Here is a 21835-nt window from a genome sequence, read left to right on the forward strand (position 1 = left end):
ATGTGTCTCTGTTCTTTTAGTGAGCATTAATATATTGTCTTCATTGGTAGCAATTCTAGTTTCTGCTTTCTCCATTCTTTCGAGAATCCGATTACATGTGTCACTAAATGAAAGTGTTTGAGATGTTAGCTCTTTTAAGGCATCCTGTATAGGTAGCAATGCTGATTTGATTTCTTCCATTGTGACCTGTTGATCAGATTTTGTTGATGGCCCTGTTTTTGCAGTCTCTTTCTGTTTGATAGTTTTCTGTCTCTTGATTAAAGATTCTTTCTCCGGTGATTGCAAAGCTGACAGCTTGGTTTTGGAAGTTGTAGTTTCCATATTTTTGTCCTCCTTTGACATTTCGAAATTCTGCACGGAGATTTATTTCCCAAAGAAAAGTTACAAAAGTGAGATCAATCAGTCCTTTGTTTGGTGCTCTGTTCAGAGTCAACCTGACAATCAGATCCAATCCTGCTATTACCAAGTATTTTTTTTCGATTTTTCTTTCTCAGAACCAAAAGTGACTTCTGGTCAATTAGTAATAACTGCCAATTAGTTTGTTTACTCTAAGTATAACTCCACAGGGTTGATTTTTTTCTCAGGTATTTGAAGAGCTGAAGTACTGCAGTGCTTATAGAACGGCAGCCATCTTTGTTCCCTCGCAACTACTCATGTAATGGTTGTGTACTTCTAGCATCAGACAGAGTTAGCCCTGAACTAAATCTGCTGCAACTGCTGAATTTACAATGTAAGTGTTCAACCTGGAGTATATTATGTAATAATACAAATGAATGTCATGTCCTGTCATGTTGCTACTTGGTAATGTAAGCAAGTAAAAGGTGGGTGATTTGTGCAGAAATTATTTTAACATGTGACAACAGAGACTTATGTGACTTATATGTGCCCATTATCAAGTGGTAGGCCTCAGGCATCAATGATTCACATGGTCATACCTCTCAAACACACTGATGGTCATCAAATGTCCTCAGTTTAGCACCATATTTTTGTACTCATTAAAGAGAGAAGTTAGAAAGTAATGAGACACATATCAGTTTCAGACTTCACAATCCTCACCAGATCAGTGACAATGCTGATGTAAAAAATTTTGATGCTATCAACCATCTAACTTTCTAAGACCAATATAAGTCAAAGGTACAGTTATCAAATCAACATCAAAAATGCAGATATACTAAGCACTAAGTCAGCTATGCACCCTGAGCATCAGATACAAATGTTATGTGCCCCTGAATCCAAAACATAGAAAACAGGGATATGGCACACTTATCATCACTTGCACATAGTGTTGTGTGGTAGGGCAGGAAGCCTAGGCTGACACAAAAGGTCAATGAGTGTGTGTGAGTAAGACAGAGAAGTTGGCAGACATTTAGATAAAGTAACAAATGGCCAGTGAGACAAAATGAGCTTTAAACTTCATGACTGAAATATGTAACTGTTGTGTGTGTGTGTCTGTATGGGCCCTCCAGGTGAAACTGGTGTGTGATTGTCTGCAGGAACCCAGCCAAATTCTGTGCTAGCTCTGTCTTGGTATGTTGGATGTGTGAGCTGTGCATGGTAGAAGTGGCAACTCATCATTGTTGTACTTCACCATGAGAACTGGCTCTGCCAAGAAATGCACTGGCACATACACACCCACGGTCAGATGCAATGCTGCCACCTGAACGTGATGAATGTCTGCTGGAAGACCTCACTTCAGGAGAATACCCAGGACAATGACCACTTGACCTGCCATGTCTGAGTATGGATACCTCAACCACTGATGGAGCAGTGGAAGAGGTGCCACTTTGGGAGAGTGATTGGAAACAGACATTTTGGCTAACAGTAAATGATGTTTCTGACCTATGCACATGAGGATGCCATATCCCTACCAGCAGATGCTCCATCACAGACACCACCTGTTCCAATATGTAAATCATGAGATCCATTGAATTGGCAATATGGTGGAGGCAGTCATGCATGTTAGCCTGTGCCACATCTAGAACCCTAAGCATTTATCTGGATGACCTATAGGAATATGCCTGCATGATGACACTAAACATATGTCAAGTGGCACAGGAAGACACACTTGGATCAGGTAGAGGACAGGCCTCCTCTGATCACCCCTTAACAACCTTCCTGCATGGCACCTTGCCCACACTTTGGCTACTGCCACAGTCAACAGGCACTGAAGCCATAGTAATCACATTTCCTGATTGAGTGTCTCACCTTACACCTGTCCAATATCTGAGGGCTCACTGGAATGGGTTGATGTAGGCCTACTGGCTGTGTCTAGTGTAATTACAGGGGGTGGCTGAATGTCAATCTCAATGTCAGATTCAACCTCTGGACCTCCCGACTGTGCTTCTGTTTGGCCACCATCATCATCTGAGTCTGCCGATATTCCGACATCAGGTAGTAAGAGTCCTACACTTCCACTGTCAGGGTGACCTGGCATAATAAGCAACAAACACAGGAAAGAAATTAATAGCTGCACTATTATAGTCAAATGTATGCTAACAAACTAACAGTGATGCCACTACTGCAGACGGTATAGCATTACACACAAAAGTCCTGACATCCACATCAATCATATGGATAGAATTCTATATTTCTTTGAACTGCTCATCACCAGTGACAAAGAAGATATTTGGCTTACTGTGTGTAGTTGTTGCTATGTTTCCCATGGATGATGGTCTTGCAAAAGTTAAACACAAAATCATTACAATTAACAGTAACACAGGGAGTTAAAACCTTTTGCCCTATATATGTCTATTGACTATACTTTTAACAAGAATGTGGATGACAAGTCCAACCTAAGGCCATGTGTAATAAATTAGGATGTGTTGTTAACTATAGCAATCTACAACCCCCCTCCCCCACAAACAAAATAATTGTTAAACAGAACTAATGGATTGCTGTCAATACTTTACTATACAAGAGTAGTTAACAGTTGTGATACATAATCCTACTTGGAAGCTCCTCCTTGGACATATTTGTTGTCCCTGAAAGAGTAGCGACAATGCCAAGGACATGCTGTTTTGCACTTTTCTGAATGCTGTCTGGATCCCTGACAGTGGACAAGAACACTTCATGTGGTATTATTGATGGATCTGTAGCAGGGCCTCCTGGTACCCATCCAATCATGAGCCTGCAGCTGCTCTCCTCCGTGCAGATGAGATTATGTCAGTGGCCCTATGTTGCACCTGATCACATGTCCTGCTGTGGCTGCCTACTGCATTCACATCAGCCTAAAAGCTTCCACAGTGACCTGATTCTCAGGGTCACTGAATGGGGTTTTTCAGGGATTGAGATACATGGGTGCCATAGTCCTAGGTGACTTAAAACACAACAGAAGGATAATACACATAAGTATCATACAACTAAATGTCCTGTTTCCAGATAAAACATAAAAGGTAGCATTTCACTATTACTCACTAGAGAAGCATAAAACAATCAGGATAGTGAAATATATAAAAAAGCAGGAATTGTGGGCTTGTAATATATTTCAGTCACACAAAAAGCAAGGCTGGATGCAAAACAAGGAGAGTAACAATAGCAACATATCCTTGCTTGTGCCAAAACAGAAATGCAACTTTGCTCCCCCACTTCAAAAAGAACAGGCAAATGACACATGTTGCTAACTAACCATCAGTGAAATGCTAAAAGTGTTATGTCATAAACTGTCATTGAAACATGTCTACATATTTAACACAGAACATTACATTTTAAGCTATTGCCAATTATACCTACCTGTGGCCAGCACTCCCCTAGAGGTGGGTAGGGTCCATCCTAAAAAGCTAACATCTCTATGTCATAGGTTCAAAGGCTCATAGGTAGGTAATAGGCTATTGGCCCTAGGGCCTATATAAGCCTAGCCAAATGGTGCCCTGGCTTTTGCCACCCAAGAAAATAATTTTCCTGTGCCCCTGTCAAGCATTGCCACAGAAGTGATCCCCGGGGTGAATTTCCTGTCTCCCATCCAATCATCAAGATTTTTTTATTGTGGTGACAAGGTTTAGGTCCTTAGAGCATGTAGCTTGTAGGGATTGGGATTTCTTTACGTGGAGCATGTCCAACAGCTCTGGGTTTGACATAGCTTTGTATGTTAGACAGAGATCGCCTCTGAGTAGGCGATATGCAACAAAGTAAAGCTGGAGTTTTTTGAGACGGTCTGCGTAGGACATCTGTTTGAGGCCGGTAATCCTCTTTGTGAGGTATTTCTGTGGCCTTTCCAGTTGTTCTAGATGTCTTGTGAAGTACATACAAAAAGGGGTGTTATACTCTATAATGTGTCTAATGAGTGATGAGTAGAGGGGAACAGTGACCTCTTTTTTCCTGGATGAGAAACTTTTTATGATGAGGTTTGCCACATAGAAGGATTTCCTGACTACTGTGGTGATGTGATTATCAAAGGAGAGACTACTGTCCACCTGTGTCCCAAGGTCTCTTATCACACTTTCAGTGTTAAGTAGACTACCATCTATGTGGCAGTTCATGGGTACAGAGTTTATACCAAAAGGGATGACAATGCACTTTTTGGCATTGAGCTTGAGGCCATGGCTTTGACACCAGGCATCTGTCTCAGTGAGGCCCTTCTGTAGGATGTCCACATCATTAGGAGATTTGATTATGGCTCCTAGTTGTCAGTCATCTGTGAACTTTGTTAGCCAAAGACCTTCTGTGTTAGCCTGTACTTCAGAGAAGTAGATACCAAACAGGAGAGGACCTAGGACTGAACCCTGTGGTACTCCACTTGTCACTGGTCTGAAGGTGGATTTAGCGTCTGCTACTTTCACAGTGTGGGTTCAGTCAGTGAGCCAGTTGGCAACCCATCTTGTGACCTAGGGAGTTATACCTAGTTTAGTGAGTTTGACTATAATTCCAAAGTGGGGGATGGTGTTGAAAGCCTTGGTCAGATTAGATAGGCTGTGTGTACCACCTTACCCTCATCTACAGCTTTGGTGACCACTTCAAATCCATCTATCAGGTTTAGGAGACATGATCTGCCTTTTACAAACCCAAACTGGGTAGGGTCCAGAGTTTGGAGATTACCAATGCCATTGTTTATAAGTTCCATGATGATATGCTCCATAGCCTTGCAGAACAGGCTCATCAGGCTAATGGGGCGGTAGTTCCCGGGGTCCATGGTGGCTCCCCCTTTGTGGAGTGGGATAACCATTGCTGTGTGCCATTCAGTGGGCACGAAGCCTGAGGTGAGGCTATGATTGAACATGGTACTTAGGTCAGGTGCCAGCTCGTTCTGTAGTTCATGTAGAACATAGCCTGGGATGTTGTCAGGTCCCATGGATGTTGTGTTCTTGGCTTTGGAGAGTGTGTTTTTTACCAGTGCAACTGTAATTACAGGTAATTTGCATTCTTCCGGTATAGAGATGGGCCCTTTAGGGGATGAGAGAAGGGTAAAGTTAGCACTGGTCTTCTTGGCTAAAGTTTTGCTTAAAAGTTAACAAACAGGCTAATACACTCAAGTGTACTAGCCTTTGATAGCAATTTAGTCGAATAACAAAGCATTTACTGTATTTTCTGTTGTTTGTTGAAAAAAAAACTAAAAAAACCAAAAAAATACTTCTGCTTTCCAAACTTTCCTAGCTAGTTGTCCCAGAGAACAGATTTGCTGATCCCTGGGCTTTGTATTTGGTTCCTGTGTTCCTCCATTTTCTTGTGTGGCCAGAGGGAAGTTTCTTTACTCACCAGTGAGAGAGGGGAGTACTGAGCTGCCTGTTTGTCCTCAGAGGAGTGGTTAGAGACAGCAACTAGTAATTCATTGGCCATTTTGGGTCATTTCCTGTTTTTTCCAGCCCCCTGCTATAAAGCGCGTGTTAGCGTGGAGTTGCCACAGGAGCACACAAGAGCAGCGGCGGTTAATCAAGGTTAAACTATTCTGGCTACCTAAAGTCCATTCTTCAAATTTTCCCTTAAAACAGCCTTCCTTGAACTGTACTACTGATCTAACCAGCGTATCCTACAACTAAAAAGTTCATCTCTACTTGATTCCCAAGTAGACTATTCTCTATCTGTAAAGCCTAGCACTTGCTCCTACAGTACTTTTCATCTTGATATAGCACTTTTACTATAGATAATACCCCACCAGCCTAAAACCCCTTTCTCGATCACCCACATCCCCCGGAGTCTTTTTTAAGTTTTTTTGTCTATCCCTTCTAGCATGTCGAGGCATCAGTTGCTAGTGTCCTCTCCTGCTCAGCTGGTGAACCTGGGAATATTGAGGCAATGTTACAATTGCCTCATGTACACAGACAACCCTCTCCTTCTCCCACAAAACCCAAATACATGCGAGGGATGCAACTATACAGCCAAACTGGAGGCCGAGCTCTCTCAACATAAGACTGGCAAGACCAGACAGGAGGAGAAGGGTACCACACACACCACACACCCAGTCTCACATAGTACTATCACAACTTCAAATCATACACATAAACACACAAAGACATACTCGGAGGCTCTGATCAAAAATCTACCAAAACAGCAGAGGCCACCAAAGCAGACACCCAAACAACTACCACCTCAGGCCACAACACATGCAACACATAGACCACACAGTCAGTGTGCCAAACAGTCACAGCTCTTAAGGCCAAACACAATGCCAGACACAATCATCATTGGTGACTCCATAGTCAGACACACTGACGTCCTGCTCACCAGATTGAGTAAGGAGAAGGTCACAGTAAGCTGCCTGTCGGGCGCTAGAATCTGCCACATAACGCACGCACTCAGGTCTCTCAACAGCAGGTACAAGTATGACTCAGTCATTGTCCACGCTGGTGTAAACGACCTGAGACGTACCTCCTTGGACTACATGAAAAGAGACATTGAGGAGCTCTCTGATTATGTAGCCCAGGCAGGTATGACCCTGACCTTGAGCAGTATCCTACCTTCACCAAGAATGATGCCACAATACAGAGATAAGATGATCAGCTTTAATAATTGGCTTAAACTCTGCTGTCATTCAAAGGGGATCCAATGTCTGTCTGCCTGGGATGACATGCTGGACAAGCCACGCTGCTTCGCAAGGGACGGCTTGCACCTGTCACCCTGGGCTTCGGATATTGGCAAAGGCTCTTGCCACCCCATAGTGCCTTTTAGGCAAGGCTCAAATTCTAAACCTACCACCCTAGAACACAAAAAAGGAAAAAAACTAAGGGTAATGCTGCTCAATGCCAGAAGTCTCAACCTCAAGATGCATGCACTTGAGGCCCTTCTCAGTATGGAGAACATTGATGTCTGTGCTGTGACTGAAACCTGGTTCAAGGCTCCTGAGAGCACCCCAGCACTATCAGGTTTTACTTCATACCATGCGTTCCGGCCCCAAAATCCGGACAACACCAAGAAAGGAGGGGGGTGTCCATATTCATCAAGGACACCCACACCTCAAGGTTGGTGGCAATGCATGATGCATTGGAGACCATCCAGGTGCAATTAACCATAGGCAACACTGCTCTGCAATTTGTAGTATGTTACAGGCCACCCTCTCAAACTCAGGAAACTCACATAGCCTTCCTGAAAACACTGGAGGGGATAAATGTATCTCCAAACACCATCATACTAGGTGACTTCAACTACCCTAATATAGACTGGGATCACTACTCAAGCCCAAACACTCTAGCCCAAAGGTTCCTGGAGTTCATAAACTCAAATGCCATGGAACAACTAGTCACCATCCCCACAAGAGGTGAAAACATACTTGACCTTATCATCATGAACATGGGATCACAATGTTCAACACCGGAAGTATACCCCTCACTGGTGAGATCAGATCATAAACTAATCTCACTGGAGGTCCTCATCCCGCCCCCACCTGAGATAAAAAAGACCACAGTAAAGAACTTCTCAAAAGCCGACTTCACACTTCTAAAGACTAGTGTGGTCTCTTTTAAGGCCCCCGAGCCGGCGGTAAACATTACCCAAGCCGCTGAATCACTTACAAATGCCTTCTACCAGCATCTACAGGACTGCATGGATCAGGCAATCCCAAACAAAACAAAGACTCTTTGTGCCAAAGGCAAGCATCCAGTCTGGTGGACCCCAGCCATAAACAAGCTCTACAACAAAAGGAGGAAGCTACTACAAGATAGAGCAAAATCCTTAAAAGGTAAGACACCTTTGATCATTATAAGTAAAAAACTAAGAGCTCTCATAAAATCATCCAAGGCAAATTTTGAGAGAAAAATCACTAAGGACTCAAAAGACAATCATAAGGCCTTCTTTAGCTATGTTAGAAACCTGGGAGGAAACTCCCAGATATGCTCAGAATTAGTTCAAAATGATGTGAAAATTACTGAACCTACAGACATTGCCAATATACTGGCTGACAGGTTCAGTTCAAACTTCTCCCCCCCCCAAAAGGAGAGATATCTATACCAGAGGATTGTAGCCCCCCAAACATCTCTAACGCCCAGGTGAGAACTGCTCTCTCTAAGGCGAAAAACACAGCATCCATGGGACTGGATGGTGTCCCCGGCTGTGTGCTCCACGAACTCAACGAGGAATTAAACCCGCAGTTAGGACAGCTGTTTAATCTTAGCCTCACCTCAGGATACATACCCAAGGAGTGGCGCATGGCAACTGTGGTCCCACTTCCACTGACCCTGGAAATTACCGTCCCATCAGCTTGACAAGCCTGATCTGCAAAGCCATGGAGAGGATCATAATGGAACTCATAAATAAAGACATAGGGAACTTGCAGACTTTGGATCCAACCCAGTTTGGCTTTGTCAAAGGCAGATCATGCCTTTTAAACTTGGTCAACTTTTTCGAAACAGTCACCAAGGCCATTGATGAGGGAAAGGCAGTCCATACAGCCTACCTCGACCTGGCAAAGGCTTTCGACACAATACCCCACTCAGGTATCATTGAAAAACTCATCAGCTTAAATGTAAACCCATACATCACAAGATGGGTTGCAAACTGGCTAAGTGACAGAACCCACAGGGTCAGAGTTGCTGGCGCCATGCCAGACTCAAAGCCTGTCACAAGTGGGGTCCCACAGGGCTCAGTCCTGGGCCCACTCTTGTTCGGCATCTACTTTTCTGAAGTACAAGCAAACACAGGAGGGTTATGGCTGACAAAGTTTGCAGATAACTGCAAACTGGGCGCCATAGTCGAAAACACATCTCACACAGATATCCTTCAGAAGGGTCTCACAGAAACGGATAACTGGTGCCAGAGCCATGGCCTAAAGTTAAACGCCAAGAAATGCATAGTCATACCCTTTGGGAAAAACAAGGTTACCCCTAGCTACCATATAGGTGGCAATCCACTGAGCACAGAAGAAGTTATCAGGGATCCTGGGACTCAGGTTGACAGTAACCTTTTGTTTGACACTCACATTGCTAAAGTAGTTAGGAAGACCTTCTACATTGCCCACCTGATTATGAAGGGATTCACATCTAGATCAAGGGAGGTCATCGTCCCCCTGTACTCATCACTCATCAGACCAATGATTGAGTACAATGCTCCATTTGGAATGTATCTGACCCGACACAAGCAGCAGCTGGAAAGGCCCAAAAAGTTCCTCACCAAAAGGATAAAGGGTCTCAAAAATATGTCTTATGCTGCCCGACTGAAAGAACTTCAGCTCTATTCAGTCACTTACCACTTGCTCAGAGGTGACCTGTGCCTGACATACAAGGCCATGTCAAACCCAGATTTGATGAACATGCTTCACCTCAAAAAATCTAGATCCCTCAGAACTACAAGGGCGGGAGACTTAAACCTTGACACGGTTATTAATAGGGTGTGCTGGAGGGACAGATTCATCACCCAAAGACTCCCTATGCTGTGGAACAAAATCCCGGTACATGTGAGGCAGAGCACCTCGCTGGCCGTGTTCAAGAGAAATCTTGACCAATGGATGGGAGATCGCAGATATACCCCAGGGATTACCTCAGTGTCTCTGCTTGACAGAGGCACAGCAAAACAATGGGCATAGTTTTCTTCAAACTAAAGGGGTGGCGAAAGCCACAAAAACTCTGGGCTAGGCTTATAAATGCCCTTGGGCAGATAGCCTAGTATGAACCTATGAACCTATGAACCTATGAACTGAACCTATCTGCCAGGATGTTATCAGTTGGTTGTGTATATTTAGTGCCATTGTGCCATAACTCAGAGCAGATCTGAATGTTGCCATTGAGATTCTTGACATAGCTATAGAATGCTTTGTGGTTGTCTTTAGAATCAGTAGCGATTTTGTTTTCGTAACTAGCTTTGGAGGATTTTATGAGGGATCTCAGCTTCTTACTGAGGCTGACCACGGAGTTCCTCCAATCATGTGATTTTACTCTTTTTTGCAACAGTTTCTTTCTTCTGTTGTAGAGTTTGTTTATAGCAGGGGACCACCAGATTGGCTTCCTTTTTTTGGAGGATAGCTTCTTGGTTCTGTTAGGGATTGCACGATCCATGCACTCATGTAAGTGCTTATAAAGTGCAATTGTATAGGATTCAGCAGTCGTATCTCTATTGTCCATCAGCATTGGTGTCATGAAGTTTGCCACTTCTGTCTTAAGAAGCGTGAGGTTGGCTTTGGAGAAATTTTTTACAGTGGTTTCCCTAATGAGGGGTGGGGCTTGGATGTGGATGTCTAGGGTGATTTGCTTGTGGTCGGATCTGACCAACAAGGATTGACCTCTGGTGTGGAAAGCCAGTTTCCCATGTTAGCAATGACCAGGTCTAGGATATTGCTGCCCCTGGTGGGTGTGTGGATAGGTTGATCCAAGGCATTGGAATTTATGAATTCCAGAAAACGTTGAGCACAAGAGTTGGTACATGAGTCGTTTTCCCAGTTAATTGTGGGGTAGTTGAAATCGCCCATTATTAGGGTGTTAGGTTGTACCCTAATATTTTCCAGTGTATCAAGAAATGAGGAGTGGGAATCCTGGGGCATGGTAGGGGATCTGTAGCAAGACACACTTTGCATTGCGGTCTTGCCCAGAGTTAGTTGCACTTGGATAATCTCAGATGCATTATGCTGAGCAACTAGCCTGGAGGTGTGGATATCCTTAATGAATATGGGCACACCTCTGCCTTTAGTGCTTCGGTCCAAGTTAAGTGGCCAAAAGGTGTGCTATGTATTATAGCCTGGTAATGCAGGGGTGCTCTCTGGAGCCTTGAATCAGGTCTCTGTCACTGCACAGATGTTGATGTTCTCCATTTTAAGGAGTGCCTCGAGTGAGTGCATTTTGAGGTTTAGACTTCTAGCATTGAATAGCATTACTCTCAGATTTTGCTTGCTTGTACCTGTTACGGTGGTGAATTTGTCATTTGAATCTTGCCTAAAAAAGGCACTGTAGGTGTGGAAAGAGCCTTAGCCAGTATCTGGAATCCCAAGGGCAACAGGTGCACTCCATCTCTTGCAAAGCATCGTGGTTTGTCGATCATGTCATCCCAGGCAGACAGATACTGGATCCTCTTAGAATGACACCAGAAGCTTTGCCAATTGTTGAAGTCAATCATTTTGTCCTTGTACTGTCATTGACAATATAGGATATTTACAATTTCATAGAAATAACCAGAGAAGACTGTACACAGAAAAATAGTTGTAACATCAGCACTTGTGATGACAGTTAATAAGGCTGTTTATCTGAGAAAGTGAAATGCCCTGACAAACATGCCCATGCCATCAGTACACTTCTAAGAAATGCATACAGATAAAAGTAGCATTTGCTAATGTAGATATCTATATACTAACAGATTTTTCTTAATGACATTTAAGCATATGCAGTATATAGCTGAAAAATGCAAGCATACCTTCTCAAGGTCAGTAGTCTTCTGTGCAGATATCTTCCAAAGTAATATCCTCTTCTGTATTCTCCACATAAACAAGTCTCCTCAACATCAAGATCCCTAGCTACACGGTTGTCTTTTTATGGTGTAGATTCAGGGCTGTGAGCATAGTAAAGATGCAAATCAGGTGTGAACTCATTGGAATTGCTGCATCCCAAATATGTAGCTCCATGTATCTGATATAAACACAGTGCAGGCACTCCAGTGTTTGTTGCTAATGTATTGCAGTTGTGAATGATTACTGGTAGGGAGAAGGAAAACACATCAGCAATGCAGACTGCCCTACCTCCTGTGGGTGTGTCAGCCAGATTAGACTTACAAAGTGTAGAAGTAATTTTATCAAGGTTTGGAATGTCAGTCTGCAGCACACCAGTCACAGTTTCTGTTCATTCACATCCAGTCTTCCCTTCATTTGTTGACAACTGTATATTGTTGCCATTTAATATCCTCACACGTTTTAAGGGCAATGATATGGATGCCTTACAGACTGCATATCTCAGATTACTGTTCAGATAAGAAAAAGAATGAGCAACAAACAGAAAGATATAAGACTGAGTTACATTTTTGCAAGCTGTAGTCATAAATGGTTGTGTGATCACTTAGTGTACTACATCTGCAATTAATACGTGCACAAATAACTGTAATATGGTTGTTAGTACTGTGGATGATGCAGTTGGTTGTGTGTAGAATGATTTCAGTTCTCTGCTGCAAAGCTGTCTGTGTGGCAAAGAGGGATAAGATACCCTTACTGTGTTCTGAAGATGCATTGGAGTGAGAGTTCAAATCCAGACCTCTGGAAAAATATTTCATGTGTACCAGCAGACATTTTGCAGTGTTTATATCATAGATTGCTTTTCATTTCAATTAATTTTCCCTTTTTTATTATTTATTTATTTATGTATTTATTTTTTTGTAAAGCCAGTGTTTACATAGTGTGCAGTTTAGTGCAAACAGGGAAATGGACCAAAACAATGGATGCTATTTCTCACTTGCACTGAGTTTAGTAGTGTCCAAATCCAGACCACCACTCCACACTGTAACCAGACAAAACACCTGCAAACAGGGTGTCTGTAAAGGTATGAGGATCAAATAGGATACATTGTTGCAATTTTATCATGGCAGTTAGCAAGGCTCCCCATACCTGCAACCACTGAACACCTGCAGACAGGATGCAGACAGTCAATTATTTAAAATGGATGCATTCAATTCATTTTAGTGTGCATTGTGCAAACAAGCAAAGTGATGTTGCATGGTGGTTAAAACACAAAACTTGAAAATGAATAGGAAATTATGCAATTGTCATGTAACTCCTGTGGCAGAAGGTGTAAGTGTAGGGCTATAATACAGATGGCCTTAATTTCTAGTACAGGGTATGCAACCTATTTTTACTGTTGTGACAGTCCGGTTTATAGTAATGAACATAAAAAAATACAAGTGTTGTTTCAACATTCTTGTGGCAACAGGTGTAAGTGTAGGGCTGCCATGTATATGCTCCTGGGATCTAATACAGGACATTTCAGAAAATTTTACTGTTGTTCCATTTCCCATTATATTCAATCTCACTTATAACACTTTAGATAGTGATATGAATTATGAGGGATAAGGCACCATTGCACTAGTTTGTGCACTACCAGTAAACACGATAACAGGAATTGGCAAGAAATCATTAGTTACAATTGCTCTAGTTCTGGTATTAGACATGTTTGGTGTTAGAGAGGAAGGTGCCCAGTGTAGGGCACAGATGTGGGGTTCTCAGGAGTCCAGGATATTTATTGGACTGCTGGTAAAGAGCCACAACCAAAGGCTTCTGCAGGGGAACAATTCTGCCTCCCAATACAAGTTTGAGGCTTGGAGTAGTTTGGCACAGGCTGTATCCAGTGTGACTGGCATCCCACATACTAGAGGAATCATTTCAATGACTTAAAAAGGTGCAATAGGGAATACCCTCAGCCAGTGGTTGACTAAATATCAAACTGGTGACATCCCATGTTGTGTAAGTATGCTAATAAATTGTTAATACATAGAAAGCTAAATATAGACTGGTATACATAATGCTCCTGTGTTTTTTCTGTTTTCTTTCCACAGCTAATGCCAAAATAAAGTTGAATATCCAAGCTCTTGCTCTTGGACTGGAGAGACTGAGGGGAAGCAAGTGGTATGTATGAAGCACAAAAGAAGTATTTTTGTAGCTTTAAAAGATAGATTTTTGGGTTTTCTATATAGTAGTAGTAAATGAGTGTGCTTATTCTTACTGTAAAAAACAATATGCATGCATTAGTCTGTAGCACAAACCAACTGTAAGAGTCAAGTGTAAGACTGTAGTCAGAGGTTGTAGGTTCAAATACCACAAGTAACAGCTATACAGTACTGCACTTCTTTAATAACATTCCTTAAATTAAACTCTGTACAGTGGCATAATGCCCTACTATTGACTGTAATCTGTATAATTGCACCAAGCATATGTGTACTATAAGCACATTTAAAGGATTACTTTGATCAATTTCTAATTATAGCTTGTAGTTGTTAGGGCATATACTTAAATGTAATACTTCAGATGAAATAGTTGTATAATTGTGATAATGCTTTGTATGTCACATATGATGGCACAGATTTTATCTCTTTTTATTTCACCCCAACCCTTATCTCTTTTTTTGTTTCTATTATGTGTCTTCACAATGTCCTCATGTCATCCATCAGTAATAAATCACTAAATGCTTCACAGCACAGTGAGGTAAGCCAGCTCCTGTAGATCAGCCTGTCTCTGCTCCAGGCTCCAGCATCAATGCTTAGCACATCTGGGATCCAAACTGAGAGTCCTGCCTCTGCTGCCATTGTGCTACTTGTTGCCCTCAGGTAGTACTACCCCAGCTGGTGGTGTGGTCTCCTCCATTAGTAGTGGAGGAGATGGGATTTCATCACCCTCCTGGAGGTGCCAGGGTTGGTGTGTAGGGTTGTGCACTGTACCATTGGTGTATGCCTACACCAGATGGACAGGCTGCTCTCCATCATTGTCCATAGGAGGAGAAGATATCAAGCACTCCAGTCACGAGTGGAGTAAGGAGACAGTGATGACAGTCTAGTGGGTGAGAACTAGATTATCACTGTCTCCATGTTTTATGGGCATGAGCCTGGGTTGCCCACTCCATCACTCTAAGCATGGTGTCCCTCAAACCTTTGTGTCATTCACCATCCCTGTGTTTTGTCTTGTTTGTTTGCATTTGTTTCCTGACCTACCCAACGTACCTGACCCAGAAATGCCAACATCCAGACCAAGCATTCCTTTCTTACTGAATTAAAAAAATAGGCACCTGTCCCACAAAAAATATTGTATTGTACATAGCTCTCCATTTTGCACATGTGTCTTCTTGACACACTTGATTCCGTCCAATTGACTATACAAAATTATTACGTTGTTCTCACCACAACCCTCTCCCCCTTTTTTCTGGATGAGACAGCCCAAATTCAACTAATAGTCTGCACATATTTTCAGTTTACACTGCTGATGAAAGGGATAGCTATGGTTCTTTCCTACCTCCTTCATGCACATTCCTGTATTGCTTTCCCTTTGTTCTTTCCCCTGCTTGATCCCCATTTCACCACTTTCCTACCTACCCCGTTTTAACAGCTGTACTCTGGTCAAAAAATAGAATCATACACAACACACATAAGTACAAAAAAAAAGCAATGGATCCCTTCACTTTTTGGACTCTGTGATTACACAGAGTTTGGCATGATGCACCAATGCCAAGTGATGGTGATGCTGAATGCACTATGAAGAATAATATCATTGCATCATCACTGTTTAGTTAAAGTACTGGATGCACTTGGATTTGAACCCAGTATCATCTGGACTCAAAAAGAAATGTGCCAATGCATTTACACCCGCAACAATAGAGTCAGCTAAGCAACAAGAGTCTTTCAAACACTCAATACTAACTCTCATAATTTTAGCAATGAGGCTTGCATTTGTGCACTGCTTAACTAGTACAAACAGGGAAAGTAATGGAAATGCATATTTCGCATGCGCAAACACTTTGCCATCCATCATTCAAACCCGCTGCTCGCTGTTGCACTATGCAAGTAAATAGCATGTATTAGTGCTGGTTACTGTTCATTTAGTCTTAATGCCATGAAACTATACATGGAAACATAAAAATGAAGGCCCTATCCATACCTTTTGAAAAATCTGGGACAAATCTTAACAAAATCAGGAACAAATCCAGACATAATCAGGGACAATCAAAGGACACTTCTAAAATATTAGTGCTATTAAGTAGAGACATTAACAGAATAAGAAAAAAATGAGAACTAATATCCATTTTCTTAAGTAAAAGATGTTTATAATTGTAATAATTGTCATTGTTCATTAAGAGTAATTCTCCACTTTTTTCCAAAAGACACCAGCTTTAGGAGGGATTAAGAGGGTCATATCCAAAATGTGAGTCAAAATCAGGGACATCCCTGAAAATCAGGGATTGCTAAGAGGTATGTCCCTATCTAAGAACATACATATTTACAAAGAAGGCATGTGTTACCTACCCACATGCACTGCAACCCCGATATCTCAGTACTTGTTGATAAATATATCAACTACACTGCATAAATTAATATCAAATGTTGTGTGATATACTGTGTACATCAATCTAATAGTAAGCAGAACTAGAACTATCTTCACAATTGAACATGCCTACACATGCATTTCATCCAGGCCTCCCAACATCTTCTCTCCAAAATTAAGTGCTAGTGTCATCCACTATAAGTTATCCCGCAACCTTGTAAAAGTCAGACTTGTGCTGTGGTGCTTAGATAAAGTACTGAACTTTGTAGCCTGTGTACTTAAGTAGGGGGTTCTGTTCTCACAGCAGTCAAATGGTGTGTGTGTGTGTGTGTGTGTGTGTGTGTGTGTGTGTGTGTGTGTGTGTGTGTGTGTGTGTGTGTGTGTGTGTGTGTGTCTATTTATCCAGAAGACCATAAGTGTGCATTCTACAGTAACTACTCCAATTATATGGTTTGGCAGTATTTTGACGCTTGCACATGGCTACACATCCATTTAATGCAGACCTCCCGACATCTTCTCCTCAACATTCACTGCTGATGTCATCCACTATAACTTTTCCTGCAGCTTTGTAAAGGTCATACATGTACCATGGCCCTTGCATAAAGTACTGAGCTCTGTAGTCTGTATACTTAGATAGGTAGGGATTCGGTTCTCAGTGCAGTCAACTGGGGTATGTGGGTTTGTGTTTGTGCACCTGCTTGACATTAGACAGAGTCTTTTACACCAGTATGTGGAACACTGCTATTTACATATTCTCCTCACTAGACACTGCTGATGTCATCACCTATGTCTGATTTGTGGATGTGCACTATTCTCACTATGGCAGTGTGAAAGACTGGCCTTGAGGCCAGGCAGAAGTCACCTCACCCTGTATGATACAGATTCCAGTGGCATGGCTTTCAGTCTATCCTCACAAGTCATGACATGGCTTATAGGACCTGTGTTTTCTTGCTGAGAATCCCCTGTGGTCTCTCCAGCTGCTGCATGTGTCTGGCAAGGTGCATACAAAAGAGAGCATTATATTGTATTAGTGTTCTGATGAGGTTTGAGGTGGCCATGGGGGTGGAACGGTTAGCGCTGCTGCCTCACAGCAAGAAGTTCTCCGGTTCAATCCTCAGCTGGAGTGCCTTCTTTGTGGATTCTGCATGTCCTCCCTGTGGTCATGTGAGTTTCCTCCAGGTGCTTCAGTTTCCTCCCACATCCCAAAGATACGCTGTAGGTGGATTGGACACTCTAAACTGGCCCTAGGTGTGAGTGCGTGTGTCTGTGTGCCTTCTGTGGAACATTGCGTGCCGGGCTGGCAACTCGACACAGTAAAACTCCACTGCCAGTAATGAGCAGACAGGTGATCCGCTGTGGTTACCTCTAACCGGGAAAAGCCAAAAGAAGAAGAAGAAGAAGAAGAAGTGTTGTGATGAGGTTCAAGTACAGTGCTGTTGTATAATCCTCAGATCTGAATATGATGGCATGACTTATGATGTGCACAGCATAGCCTTTTCATACCACTGTGCACACTTGGTGGTTGAAGTTCAGATTGCTATCTATGCGTGTCCCCAGATCTTATATCACTGGGTTTCAGTGTAGGGGAGTGTAGTCAATCCTGTATTAGAAGAGAATTTCACTTTGCAGAATAACAAAATAACAACACGTTTGTGTTTATATGTAGACTGTGTGGCTTTGTCAGCAATCATTTGTCTGTGTTAGCCCCTCCTGTAGTATGTTATCATCATAGGTGAACTCAATGATTGCACGCAATATACAAGAATTAGTCCATGCAGTAAGCCAAAGGCCATCTATTTTAGCCAGAACTGTTGAGAATTAGATTCCAAAGAGTAAAGGGCCAAGCACAGATCCCTGGAGTATTCCAGTGATGACAGCTGTACTGCTAAAGGTTGATTCACCAACTTTCACAGCATGTTTTCTGTTGTTGAGCCAACTGGTTACCCATCTACTGTCATAAGAGTTAATCCCCAGCTGGGAGAGTTTTTCAATGATACCTGCATGGGTGACTGTGTACAAACTCTATGCCAGATCAAGATAGGCAGTATGCACTGTCTTACCTGCATCCAAGGCTATCACCCAAAATCAGTGGACTGTGACAAAATCTCAGATCACCTGTAGCATGACTCAGCACATACACCATCCTGACATACCTTTCAACTGTACCAAATTCCTCAGTATTTACCTGTTCTGAGAGCAAAATAATGGGGTACCATGAATTTCTGAGTGGCCCCTTCAATTCCTGATTTTTAAAAATGTTTATTTATAATTTTAAATTATGGCTGACGTTATCACCCATCACCAGCATATCAACAACATCATCAATGTGCAGGGACATGCATGATGACATCAGCTTTGTGAGACAATGCCAAACTGCCTGTCATACTCGAAGACTGGGGTGGGAGTTTCAAATCAAGGTGATGTATGTTGCTAGTAGTTGTAGGACTGATGGAGAAAGCTAGGAAGGATCTGGAGTAAGGGTTGAGTGTCAGTCCCCAATCATATACAGCTGTTGGTCAGACTCAGGCTTGGAGTGGAAAGTGTATCAAAATCCGTAAAAATGTGGATGACTACAAAAAATGAGAAATATGGGGTGTAAGTATTGCTAGTGGTCACCTCTTTGATTATATCTTTGCATCTGCAGGAGACCAGGAGTGCACGTTACTAGAAATGAGCTTACTAACTGCAAACCATCCAAGGGAGACACTAGGTTCCCAGGAATGGTGTTAGTCGGCCTGAGGGAGTTAGATCTGGTATTAAGCTTCTGCAGATTCATTTGTTGGGAAGTAAGAAACTGTGCTAGTACTTTCTTTAAAATGTGCTCATTCAGTGACTGTCTGAGGGAAAATCTTTTGGAGAAGATGAGTTGTGCTGTATGACCTAGGGGGAGAGATCTTATGAAGACTCCTCATAGTCTTTAGTATTTTTGCTTCTTCTGTACTTGTAATTTTGGTTTTACTGTATTGTTTGTAGCAAACTGTCTATGCATCGCTTGCTAGTTCAGTATCACAGGATGCAGATGTCATGTATACTGTCTGGCATTTTGAGCTCTGTCAGTGTGTGTGGAGCTTACAGATAAGACTTTTATATAATTTGCAAGAAATCAGCCAGTTCTTTGACATACAATGATTGCCATAGTGTAAGTTAGTGACATTCTCTGGGCAGGATTCAGGAAGGCTTATACTGCGTGTTCGTGTAGAGTAAGACTAGAGCAAGGCAAGATGTCTGCCGAGCTAGTCAGCAATATTCGGTAGGGGCGTGTAAGACAGCCCCTAAAATGACCGTTGCATGGACAGTGTTAGGATATGCAAATTACCCCATTTGCATCTGAAAGCTATGCAAATTAGGTAAATTTGCGATCCAGGAAACAGTAACCTGTCTGTACAAGAGTAGAGTTATTTGCAGAAATGTACTCAGTTGGTAACCGAATACCGTTCTGCAAATAGCTAAAAGGAGCAATGACAGCTCCAAATAAAGGATGCATTCAGTTGAAGAAGAATGCCAATGGCCAAATATAAGGACATTGGCATTTATTCATGTTGCAAATTAATAAAATCAATATTTTTTTTCCACAATCTCCGATGTTTAAGCATAGCGTAGCGCCGCACAAACGTGCGGTGCTTTAAAAATAAAAAAATAATACAAAAAGAGGCAAAAATAAGCATTGTAATAAAAAGTTTAATCTGCCATGCAGGTGAATGGCAGGCTGAAGACAACATGGTTACTGAGTAGGGGCTGCTATGGGGGGAAGGCAAATTCCAGAGATGTAACCAAACATTAGTACGCAATCCTATGCAAATGAGGGTAAGGATGGTGAATCCCAATTTTACATGGCATATGAGCCAAGTCTGTGAAGTGTAAGAATAGGATAAGGGGAGTATCAGAGTAGAAGATAGGTGACATCATGAGGGGGGTATGTATGAAAGAATGTAAGCTGATTGCAGCAGAGTGGCATGTGTTTGCTGTCAGTTACTCATCACTGGAAGAGATGTGTCAACAGGTATCCTAGCTAAAGCCAAGAAATTCAAGGTATATGCCGTGGATATCACAAAATTTTCTTGTAAAAGTGCCTGCAAAGTGTTTGCACGTGGGTGCGTGCCTGTAAATCCGTGTAAGACTGTATGCGCACGCGTGAGCCTGTGTGCGCGCGTTTAAGCCGGAGTAAGCAAGTGTAAGGTTGTTGAAATCTGTGTAAGCGCGATTGCGCCTCTGTGCACGCATTTAAGCAGGAGAAAGCAACTGTTAGGTTGTGGAAACCCGTGTAAGCCTGTGTAAGCATGTGTGCGCGCGTGTGAGCTGGTGTGCGCGTGTTTGCACGGCGCTGCCCCCTGTGGAAACAGAAAGGAAAAAGGAAGCACAACAAATAGTAGGAAGTTAACCAAGAAGAACTAGCAGAGCTAGCAGGTGAAAACAATCAGAATCAGGCAATTACACAGGCAGTACACTAGCCCAGCCCTGCCCAGCACTTAAAACTCTGCAAACAACATTCCACCATGTTTTTCTCAGAGACACTGTAACACTGCAGTATACTAAGAGAAATGAAAACTTAAAAAGTTTTAGTGAGACAAAAGATATGTTAGGGGCTGCCATTGCTGTTATAAGGTGACATATGCAACATGCTGAGGGTGGTGACAATGTGAATGCTGCTGAGCAACCCACAGTGAGGAGACAGAGAAGAGTAACCTACCAGGGGCTACATGAGCTGGAGATAGTGGAGCGCTATAGAGTAGACAGAGACCTCTTGCAGCAAATTGTTGAGCTGTGCAGGCCACGCCTCACACACAGAACCAACAGAGGGGAATCCATCCCAGTGGAAACCAAGGCATGTGTTGGCCTAAGAATACTAACAACAGGTACCTTCCAGAGACCAACTGGTGATATGATGGGGATTTCACAGGCATCAGCATCCAGGGTACTGCACCAGTTCCTGAATGCCATGTCAGCACATGTTGGTGATCATGTATATTTCCCCAATTCCCATGAGGTATTGGCCAGCAATATGCGTCTTTTCCAGCAAATAGCGGAATACCCTGAGGTAGTGGGTGCAATAGACTGCACACACATACGCATCAAAGCACCAGCTGGTGAGTGGGGTAGGGCCTACTTTAACCGCAAGGGCTTCCACTCCATCAACTGCCAGTTCATGTGTGATGCCCAGGGCATAATACTGAATGCGTGTGCTGGCTGCCCTGGAAGCTACCACAATTCCCATATCTGGCATCTGACGCAGCTGTACCAGACATTTGCCAATGGGGACATCCCTCATGGTCACCTAGTGGGGGATGCTGGATACGCACTGGAGCCATGGCTGATAACACCCATCAGAAATACACACCCGAACAGGAACGCCATAATGAGGCACACGCACAAACACGAAATGTAATCGAGTGTGTGTTTGGGCTGCTCAAGTCACAGTTCCAGTGCCTGGACATATCTGGTGGAGCCTTGCAGTACTCAGCAACTACATGCACCCAAATTGTCATG

The sequence above is a fragment of the Protopterus annectens genome, chromosome 1.part1 (genome assembly GCF_019279795.1).
Source record: "Protopterus annectens isolate FY-2018-M chromosome 1.part1, PAN1.0, whole genome shotgun sequence".
NCBI lineage: Eukaryota > Metazoa > Chordata > Ceratodontiformes > Protopteridae > Protopterus > Protopterus annectens.